This window comes from Manihot esculenta, chromosome 11 (genome assembly GCF_001659605.2).
Source record: "Manihot esculenta cultivar AM560-2 chromosome 11, M.esculenta_v8, whole genome shotgun sequence".
Classification (NCBI taxonomy): Eukaryota; Viridiplantae; Streptophyta; class Magnoliopsida; order Malpighiales; family Euphorbiaceae; genus Manihot; species Manihot esculenta.
In genome coordinates, this window is record NC_035171.2 from 14,543,445 (window position 1) to 14,555,028 (window position 11,584).

The 11,584-nt window shown below is 35.8% G+C and overlaps 1 long non-coding RNA gene across 1 annotated transcript; it reads left to right on the plus strand.

The window, feature by feature from the left end:
* The first annotated feature begins 10,581 nt into the window (after positions 1-10,581).
* LOC110626861 lies at positions 10,582-11,490 on the plus strand. The gene is made up of 2 exons (XR_002489793.2): positions 10,582-10,767; positions 10,910-11,490. It is a non-coding gene; the product is annotated as an uncharacterized LOC110626861 (long non-coding RNA).
* The last annotated feature ends 94 nt before the right edge of the window (positions 11,491-11,584 follow it).

Below are 11,584 nucleotides of genomic sequence, written 5' to 3' on the forward strand. Positions count from 1 at the left end.
AAAATGGGGAAAAGCTCGCCCGTTTTCGGCTAAGGGACCCTTTTATAGTGGCTGGCCAGGCCACGTTCGGGGGCCGAAAGTGCTTCCGCATGCATGCCATGTTCGGCGGCCGAACTTGAGGTTCGGCGGCCGAACTTGAGGTTCGGCGGCCGAACCTGGACTTTCCTCACCTATGCCTTCGGGGGCCTAAAGCACTCCCGAAGTGCATGCATGTTCGGCGGCCGAACTTTGAGTTTCGGCGGCCGAACCTGAGTTTCCTCCAAGGGTGTTTTCATTCAAAAACTCATTTCCTCTTTACTTAAAATCATCAAAACATTAAAACATTTCATGAAAATATGGTTTTACCCTTCTAGAGGCCTCCGACATCCGAAATTCCACCGGACGGTAGGAATTTCGATACCGGAGTCTAGCCGGGTATTACAGTTTATGCATGAAAGCTTGTATATGTGTTATGTATGTTGTTGTGTTGGGGTTTTTAGGTAGTTTTGGACCCTTTGTTCATATACTTGAGTATATGTGTGTTGAGGAATGGAGTTATGCATGTTTAGAGAGGTGGAAAGGATGGAGGAGCTAGGTTGCGGGAGAAGCTGAGTTCTTGAAGAACTCAGGTTCGGCAGCCGAAGGAGCATTCGGCCGCCGAACCCCTTGCATGGTGGCTTAGGCTGCCACAGCTTGCCCCCGAGTGTTTTTGAGGTTCGGCTCTGTTTAGGGGATTCGGCCGTCGAAGGTGCCGCCGAAGGTGCTTGAGTTTCGTCCCTAGAGAGGACTTTCGGCCGCCGAACCTGCCGCCGAAAGTGTTCTGTCCAGCTTTCTTTTGCATGCTTTGCATGGATGTTAGAGTGAGATTAAGGGGATTCTTGGGGAGTTTCATAGAGTTGGTCATAAGCTAGTTTGGTCCCTCATTTCAGTCTATCTGTATAGGTACAGACCAGAGGAACCAGAGAGAGCAGCAGTGAGTTCTGCTCCAGAGTTTTCAGAGCCTGCAGAGTCAGTCCAGTTAACTAGAGGTGAGTGGAACTAAACTTAATATTGTATCTTGAGAAATGACACGATTCTAGCATGATCCATGCATCATACACTGCCATGTTATGTATTAGGTTGTGTTGCATTAGACTTCACGAATATGATGCATTGCATATGTTGTTGTTCCTGTGGATGAATGTTGGATGATCCTTAGCCCTTGACAGAGAGCAGATACAGAGTTATGGCATGAGATAGCCATACCAGGTCGCCCCTGGATAGTCCAGGTCGCTCCTGGTACTATGAGTGAGACAGCTGGGCTGTCAAATCAGAGTTAAGTGTAGACCAGGTGAGACCTCGTCTCCTTGGCACAGTTGGTTCAGAGAGATAAGTGTAGACCAGGTGATGACATAGTCTCCTTGGCACAATTGGCAGTATTATAACATGTAGTTGAGTGTTATTGGTGACAAATTCATCCTTGAGATGATATGTTTGTGATGTGATGCATTTCATGAGAGCATGTAATGAATAAACTGTTTTTATTGTTCCTCCTCACTGGGCTCTAGAGCTCATCCAACTCCCTTAACCCCAGTTTTGCAGGTCCTGAGATAGCTATGGGAAGTCAAAGTCAGCAAGAGTACAGAGGAAAGTTATGCATGAATGTGTAATAGCATAGTGGACATGATGTAATTAAAAAAGTAGTTGTAATGTAATGTATAGAAATGTACTGTCATATAGAGTTGATAGACTTGTGCTTTCCCTAGTGTCATTGCTATAGTGTGATGTATGATTAATCCCTTGTACATGGATCCTGTTTTACGTTTCTTGATGAGAAATGTGTGAGTTAGGCTTCATGTATGGCTTTGCTGTGATACCAGTGGATTGTATTACAGATTAAAAGGGTTTCACTCCCTTGAACCACTGCAGATAGTAGTCCCTGGTATAGGCCCTGAGGGCCATTTCAGATTGACATATCTGAGTAGCAGTAGTGACGCCTACAGAGTTGTACAGGATTGTTGAGTCGTGTTGTATCATGTATGGGATTTATCAGGTACACAGAGAGTATAGTCGGCTTGCTACGGGTCCCGGCGGCCTTAAGCCGATCTGGATTCTAGTGCCAGTGATGGGTCGGGCCGTTACAGAGGGGTACCGGTTTCCGGGTCGTTACATCTTTGATCTCCATATTGCTTTGAGGCTGCTGCCATTGTGGAAATCAAGTCTCTTATGGCTTGAGGTCTTTTGTCTTCAATCAATGCTCCACACGCTGCATCAATAAATTTCCATTCCGAAGGTAACAAATCTCCGTATAAGTATTCAATGAGGGATTTATCTGAGATATCATGTTGAGGGCAGCTTGTACACAATCATTTGAATCTCTCTCAATATTCATATAGTTCTTAAGAATTCCTTAGCTTGATACCACTGATTTCTCTCCTGATACCAATGGCTTTTGAAGTGGGAAAGTATTTGCTCAAGAAGGCTCTTACCATGCCGGCCCATAAGGTGATGGATCCGGGTGGCAAATAGAACAGCTAATCTTTGGCAAAATCATCAAGGGAGAAATGAAAAGCTCTGAGTTTAACATGTTCTTCAGAAATACCTTGAGGTCTCATTGTTGAGCACATAATATGAAATTCTTTTAGGTGCTTATGTGGGTCCTCATTTTTCAAACATCTGAATTTTGGTAAAAGATGAATTAATTCTGTTTTCAGTTCAAAAAGGGTTGTCAAAAGTGGATAAGGGATGCACAAGGGTGCTTGATCACCCACGGGTGTGGCTAGCTCGCGAAGAGTCCTTTCTTGTGCCATTGGTACTCTCACCCCGACATTTTCAACTTCAATTTCAGCAAAGACAGTAGGTGGTTCAACTTCTGCAGGTGCTTGGTGGGGTGCTTCTGGTGCAGCAACTTGCATACTAGCTGCTGTTGGTTCTGTCACTGGTGTAGTAAGTGTTAGTGTATTTGCACTAAGCCATTGTCTTGGACTTTTTTGTATGTCGTTTTGGTTATTAATAAAAAGGAGGTTTTACTATCATTATTATTTGTTTGTATGTTGCATAATAATGATTAACATCCCTAGTTACTTATTGTTATAGTGATAATGATAAAATATGACTAGTATGATTATTTATTGATAAACATGAGATGATTATGTATATGTTGATATAATTCAATAATCATAAATACTTGTTAGAGAACAAAGTATTGGATGGACCCGCATTGAGATCACTACATGGGTTAGTGTCATAAGTGAATCTCAAAGTAGTTATGCCTTAATCCTTTGGCTTGAAATTGTCATAGTTTCCAACATAAAGACTGTTATGTTTTGGCATAACCAAACATTATCTTTAATCGGACGATAAAGGTTATGATTAAGCATAATAAAAATTATGTAGAGGATATTGAACAATCAAGATAGGATTTGTCCCTCTCTTTGAGAGAGATATCTTCTGTGCCCCTCGATGAGTGAGACTGAAAAATGCATGGCCGTGCTTAAATGAATTGATAGTGTGAACAATATCATTTGATTTTATCCGTCTACTTAGCGATCGAGAAATCACAAGTTTGAACATTATAAGTTTGACATTGACCATGACTTATGTTCAAACTAAATATCGTGTGACAAAGGGACTAATACATATTCTATTTATTAGGCTTTGTCGGACTATCGATCCTCATATTAGTTGGGTAGTCATAATGTCTTGCTAGAGGCCGCTTATAATTTATGGGCCTTATAGGACTAGGCCTATTACCAATTAATATGAGCCTATTGGGTCACACACAAAAGGGCATTATTGATGTGCTATGTCATATTAATGGGCTAAAAGCCCATTAGTATAATTAATAATAATAAAGATGTTATTATTATTAATATTAATTATTATTATAAGATAATAATGTTTAAGTTACAGATAAAAGATTTTCAGTTTTTCTTATCAAAATAAACTGTCACGTAAGATATTTGAATTATCTGCGAGATTGTGATAGTGGGTGATAAACACAATCCTTTTACGAAAAGAATATTAGGAAAACTAAAAGATTTAAAACGTATAAAACTCCTGCTGCGAATTGTGGGGACAATGTTTTTAGAGGATTCGTTTTCAATTGCAGATTAGGAGCACATAGTTTATCCGTCATTGAGAGAGCTAGCACTCTAGAAGGATAAAAGACGTTCGTGTGGATACCATAGAGGGTGTTCGTTGAAAAGCAGCACCATCAATCCGGAATAGTATCTTCTCGTCGAGTCTAATAGGTTATCTCGTATCCTTCTTTTCGAAATAAACGAAGCACTTGGATCCTGTGATGGAAACCAGAGAGATTTTTAATTTTTCCGCTGCGTGTTTGAGTTGCAGTAATCTCTGGGTTTCCTAACAGTAAGTTGTGCAACAAGCTCTTGGTCTTCGCTTGTGGCAGATGAAGATGGTTTTGAGGCTTGGTTCCTCGTGGTTGCTTATTTTCTCAAGCTCTTGGCAGTACGTTCAATTTTCAGATCGTAAAGAAGAGTCCCTTTACGTCCAGCCCTGGTCATGAAAAGAAAACACGTTAGTTTAAATCAACTCCCCGGCAATGGCGCCAATTTTTTATGGGTGTTGAAGCCACAAAAATTAACCTATTAAAATATCAACAATTAAGAATTGTATATAGTGGTAATAGGATTGAATCCACAGAGAATAGACACTATGGCTTTCCAAACAATGACTTGGGCAAATAAGCAATAGTAATAAAATAAAGGGAAATTTTGATGATGAACTAAAATAAAGATTAAAGCAATGTAAGAAAGTAATAATTAAAAGAAGAACAAATCAATAAGAACAAGTTCTAGATGAAGTATAGGATTCATTTCAATTTGAGAATTGATCATTGATACTTGAATTCTTTTATTCATCTCAATAAATTAGTTTTGGTTATGGAAGACGTTTCATGATCAAGCATAAATTAGGCGCATTTTTCCTGTTATTATTGATGCTAAATTATACATTTTCTAGCTAATTTTGTACTTTTAATCATATTTTACAGAAAAATGATGAAAAATGAAGATTTGGTGAAAAATGCCCTAAAAAGCATGAAGATTGATTTGGCTAAAGCAGTTTGGACAAATCACCCTCAGAATGACCAAGAAGGCTACACAAAGTAAATGGAAGCATGAAGCTGAACTTCAAGTTTTAATGTGCCCAAATCACTAGGCAAATCGACAGTGTCACGCAGACTCATAGAACTGCTCAGGCCTTTGACCAACGATTTGCCCAAATCACCAAACAAATCGATTAATGACTAGCACAGAACACATACCTGCGACAGATGACGACGATTTGCCAAATCACTGGATAAATCGATGATTGCAAACAGAGAACGAGCAGAAAAGGCGGAAAACTCAAAATTCAAAATTCAAGAGTCCAAATCCTCAAGCACGCTAAGGACACATCTGAAACACATCAAACACCCAGCAAAAAGAATTCCTTCACTCAAGAAAGTCTATTTATGAAGAAATACAATCAATGAGAGAATCAAAAACTAAATTAAACGGAAATTCTATCACACAAGAGGCTGTTCTAGGGTTTTTCGTTCATCTATAAAAGGACAGCAAATAGGCAACCACAAGGGCATCGAGATCGTCCAAAATCCTCGATCTAGACGCACAGCCAATTCGACTCAGCCACTTTCTCATCTTCTTCTCTTTTATTTCTTTTTTGTAAAAGTCATGAGTGGCTAAAAACTCACATCTAATTGAACTTGGGAGAAATTTCAGTTTCTATATGAATTGAGAGATCTAAACTCTATTATTAATATTTTATTCTTCAATATTTATGCAATTTCATTCTTCATATTATTATTGCTTTCTTATTTGGATCAATAGGGCCCGTTGTTCTTGGTTTCAAAGTAGTATATTGTTAGTTTGGATGTTTTAAATCCGTAATTGCTTAGGTTATTCAAACACAAGTAATAATTAGTGTAATAACTAAGAAGTTGCATGATCTAACTCAAATTCACCACGCAGTTGGTTAGTTAAAATTAGGTCTCTCATTACTTAAAGCAGCTGAAAGTTGAAAATTAGCATAAAAAAACCCCAAGGACATTTTTTGGGCGACTTGTTAGATAGTGATTGATTAGCGAACGTAATTGATCTAAACCTAAGGAGAGATTTGTTTGTGTGAAGCGTCTTCCATAACCAAAACTAATTTATTGAAACGAATAAAAGAATTCAAATATTGATGATCAATTACCAAACTGAAATGGATCCTATACTTCAACTAAAGCTTTTTCTCATTAATTTATTCTTCTTTCAATTATTGCTTTCTTATATTGATTTCTTATGTTGCTTTAGTTTTAATTTTAGTTCATCATCAAAATCCCCCCTTACTTTACTTTTATTGTTGATTTGCGCAAGTAAGTGTTTGGAAAATCATAATGTCAATTTCCTGTGGATCCGATCCTATTACCACTATTTATAATTCTTAATTGTTGATATTTTAATAAGTTATTTTTGGTGGCTTCGACACCCATCAAAAAATTGGCGCCGTTGCCAAAGAGTTGATTTAATGCATTTTCCTTTCATGACCAGGACGGGCCGTAAAGAGAACCTGCTTTACAATCCAGAAATTGAACGCACAACAAGAAACTTGAGGAACCAAGCCTCAAAACTGTCTTCATTAGCAACAACAACAAATTTGGAATCTGCCATACAATCTGCTACACAAATTACTAAGCAACCAGTTGTCCAACCTGTTGTACCTGTGACTGAACCAGCAACAGAAGCTAAAATACAAGCTGCTGCACCAGAAAATTGAGTACCTGTTGAACCACCAGCTGTCTATGCTGTTGAAAACGCAACAATAAGAGCTCCAATGTAATAAGAAAGGACACTTCGCGAACTAGCCACACCCGTGGGTGATCAAGCACCCTTGTGCATCACCTATCCACCTTTGACAACACCTTTTGAATTGAAAACAGGTTTGATACATCTCCTTCCAAAATTTAGAGGTTTGAAAAATGAGGACCCACATAAGCACTTAAAAGAATTTCACATCGGATACTCAACCATGGACCTCAAGGTATTTCTGAAGAATGTATTAAACTTAGAGCTTTTCCTTTCTCCCTTAATGATTATGCCAAGGATTGGTTATTCTATTTGCCACCCGGATCCATCACCTTATGGGCTGATATGGTAAGAACATTCTTGAGCAAATACTTTCCTACCTCAAAAGCCATTGCATCCGGAGAGAAATAAGTGGTATTAAGCAAAGGGATTCTGAAGAATTATATGAATATTAGGAGAGATTCAAGCGCTTATGCACAAGCTGCCCTCAACATGATATTTCGAACAAATCACTCATTGAATACTTCTACGGAGGTTTGTTACCTTCGGAAAGAAAATTTATTGATGTAGCGTGTGGAGGATCGATTGAAGACAAGACACCTCAAGCCATAAGAGAACTAATTTCTATAATGGCAGCAGTCTTAAAGCAATATGGCGATCAAAGACAACTGCCAAGGAGAGTAAACGAGGTAAGTACATCTTTCTTAGCTTCCCAAATTTTTGATCTAATCTCTGCTGTTCATAGCCTTGTCGTAGGACTAGCTCAACGAACTCAACAAATTTAGCAAATAAGGCCATGTGGAATATGTGCAAACATAGAATATCCAACTGACCTATGTCCTACCCTTCAAGAAGAGGACCAGCAAGTCAATGCGATTGGAGGATTTAATGGCTAACGAATATATGATCCCTACTCTAACACCTACAACCTAGGTTTAGGGAGCACCCGAACTTCAGTTATGCTAGGGCAAATCAATATCAAAATTTTCAACAAAGAAATTCAGCCCAAGCGGCACCTCAAAAGTCCAGCGTGCCCCTTGAAGAGATCGTGAAGTCTTTAGCAAACACGGTGCAAAACCTTGAACAGCAAATGAGTCAAATGGCCACCTCTATGATTAAGCTAGAATCACAAGGGAAATTACCTTTCCAAATAGATATTAACCCAAAATAAAATGCTAGTGCCATCACCTTGAGAAGTGGGAAAGAGCTTCAGACTGATAGATCAGAGCATTGATTTGCCCAAACGCATGAACAGACTACTGAAAAGGAGCTGCCGAGTGGTGACTCAGGGCATCGATTTGCCCAAATCATGGACCAAATCGACAGACAGGCAGATTTGCCCAGCAGAGTCGATTTCCCAAATCAACAGTCCAAGCAGAAACCAAACAAAAGGAAAAGAAACAGAAAAGCAACCCGAAGAAGAGTTCAAAATTCCTTCTCCCTTTCCAGAAAGGTTTGCAAGATCTCAAAAAGAAAAAGAAGAAAAAGAAATACTTGAAACCTTTCACAAAGTGGAGATCAATATACCTTTGCTTGATGGTGTTAAACAAATACTATGCCAAATTCTTGAAAGAACTATGCACCAACCGTAGAAAGCTTGCTGAACATGAAAAGGTAAGTGTAGGGGCATGTGTTTCAGCTGTCATTCAAAGAAAGCTTCCAACTAAGTGCAAGGACAAAGGGATGTTCGCTATTTCGTGCAAAATAGGTAACATGGATATAAAGAAAGCTATGTGTGATCTTGGGGCATCAATCAATATTATGCTCCTTTCCATCTATGATTCATTAAATGCAGGCACACTTAAAAGCACCAGCATTGTTATTCAGCTGGCTGACGGGTCTATTGTTTACCCTAAAGGTGTCTTAGACAATGTTTTAGTACAAGTGGACCAGCTAGTCTTCCCAGCTGACTTTTATGTAATTGACATGACTCCACAATAGTAACTCAATAAAATATAAATTTAATTTTTATAATTTTAAATATTTATATTAATTAAATAATTTATTTTTTTTATTTATTTTTTTATAAATTATAAAAAATTCAGTGATTTAGTATATATCTAATTATAATATAATTAAATATTAATATATTTTATATATTAATGTTTACTATTTTTATTATTAATATTTAAATAAAAAATATTATTGAAACTATATAATTTCAATACTATAAAATTAATATTATGGTGTGCATTTCAAATCAAAATACTGAAAAACCAATTTAATAAAAAATGCTAATCGAAATCGAACTGAAGTAAGAGAATAATTGAATTGAATTGAACTTATCAGTTTGATTTGATTCAGTTAAAAATCTTTGATTTTGAAATAAAATATTTAATAATTTACAGTTTAACACAACCTAGTAAGCTGCAAACATTAAATTCTCAAATATCATATGCAAATTCATCTCAAATCTATATAATTAATCCATTTATAAATCTCAATAAATAAATACCCATAAATATATACATAATGAACACATATGATTCAAAAATCTAATAGAGGATTTAAAATATATATAATATACATAAAATCAAACAATATACAGATCTCAAATTCATCTATAATCAATGCACACAAATGAAGATGAAGTGGATGAAGAATCGAACAGATAAAGATGAAGTAGATGAAGATTCGAATTGATGAAGATGGAGCAGACGGAACGAACGAACCCATTGCTTTTGTAAAATAATATGAACAATTAGAGTTAGAAGAAGAAGACAGATGAGTAGTGAAAGAAACAGTAAGAAGAAGAAGGAAGATGAAGAGTAGGGAAGGAAATGGTGAGAAACGATGAAGAAGAAGGATTGAAGAGGGTGGCTGTTGTATACATTAAGTCAGAGACATTTGGGGAAGGAAAGTTTATATTGTTAAATTTTAAAGGGAAAAAGGGTGCCGTATTATTCTAAAGGAAAGTTTATATTATTAAAAAAATCAGTTCGGTTTGGTTAATTCAATTTTTTCATTTAATTATTCTAACCGAATTAAAAAATTAATTTTTTTTAAAATTAAAACCTACATCAAACCAATCAATTAAAAAATTAAATTAAGTAAAAATATCAATTCACTTTAGTTCGATTTTAAGTTGAGTGTTCAGCCCTATTTAATATATTAATATTTATTTTATTTTATTATTAATATTTAAAAAAAAAATTATTATTATTATAAAATTAATATTATTATACTATTAGAGACATATAGACTGCATAAAAGCAATCCAATAAAATATGAATTTAATTTTTATGATTTTAAATATTTATATTAATTAATTTATTTATTTATTTATTTTTTATTAATAAATTATAAACCAGATTTTATACACATTTACCTGATAGTATTTAATTAAATAATGATATATTAAAAAAATAAAATATATTTATAAAAAATAATTAAAAATATTTATTATTATAAAAAATATATTATAAATAATATTATTAAATTAATACTATATTGTTATAATATATTAATAATTAAAAAATATATATATTTCTTGACCTGGCTCCACTTAAAATTATAATTTAAAAAAAATGGACTCTATTGTTTAAAATAAAAAAAAATATTAATTTTAAATATTAGCTATAATGATAAAATAAAAAAAAATAAAAAAATAGACTCTATTGTTTAAAAGTAAAAAGTGAGATCATAATAGTAAAGAATTGCAAACATTTAGTCTTTCTTGTCCAGCAATCCTCGTTAAATTTTATGAATCAAATTCATGATATATAAAAATTAATTAAATTCAAAACAACCAACGCTTAAAGTTATCTCTAGGAAATTGCATATTAAATCCAAAAAATATTTGCAAGCATCTATAAAATAAAATATACAAATATATGCATATCAAATTGATTTGAGAAAAAAACCCTCTATAAACTAGGTTGTCGAACTCTCTCTCGTTTTTTGTTCTCCTTTTAGGCGAAAGGCTTTCTGCTGTAATAGGCAGTTTCCATCCGCCCAGAGAGGCCTCCTCCCCTAATCAGTACCTGCAGCCAAAGTGAGTTTATATTATTTATTTTTGCGATGATTTACGTCGGAGCTTTTACAGAGAGGGTCCTTTGGACTGCATGAATTTGTTCTTGGTTTTTGTTTAAGGTTTTCACAGATATGTTTTAGGTTTTCACTGATATGTTTTCTAGTTCTCCATATTTGGCGGAAAGTGATGGATGGTGGTTCGTGAGGAAAAACTCGAGAGGTGTGTGTTTGGTCCCCGAAAAAGGCACTTCCTGACCATTCGCTTTGCTCTGTCAGATCTGCGAAGGCTCCCCTTGTTCCTTGGATCGGTGGCTGTTGTGTTGGTTGTTATGAACATCTTCCCATTGTAACAACATGCCCCACCCCCACCTTTTCCTCTCTAGATTCGATTGTGCATGTGGAAGATATGTTGTTTCAACACGCTTCTCTTCTGCTATGATTTTCCTAATTTCTCTCTGGATTTTCTCTATTCTTCAGTTTGCTTTGATAACTTTTGGGTTGTGTTGTAGGAGAATCTGACATTCAATATTGATTCAGCTCTTGACGACTGGAGCTTCCTCTGGCAATGGTGGGACAGCGCTGTTGTTATTGTGAATCGAATCTAGTTGTGTTGGATCATGAGTACCAGGCCCTAGGGTTCCTGTTCTCTAAGTGGATTTAGTTTTTCTGTTGGACCCTAAAAGCTTTTGTTGTTGTTTCTTTGTTCTTCTATATCCATGGGGCCTTTGGACTCACCCTTATATTGACTTTTAGCCCCTTCATATGAATGAGACCTTCATCTTTGATAAAAAAAAAACGAAAAATAATAATAATAAACTAAAATATTGGTTTGAGTGAAT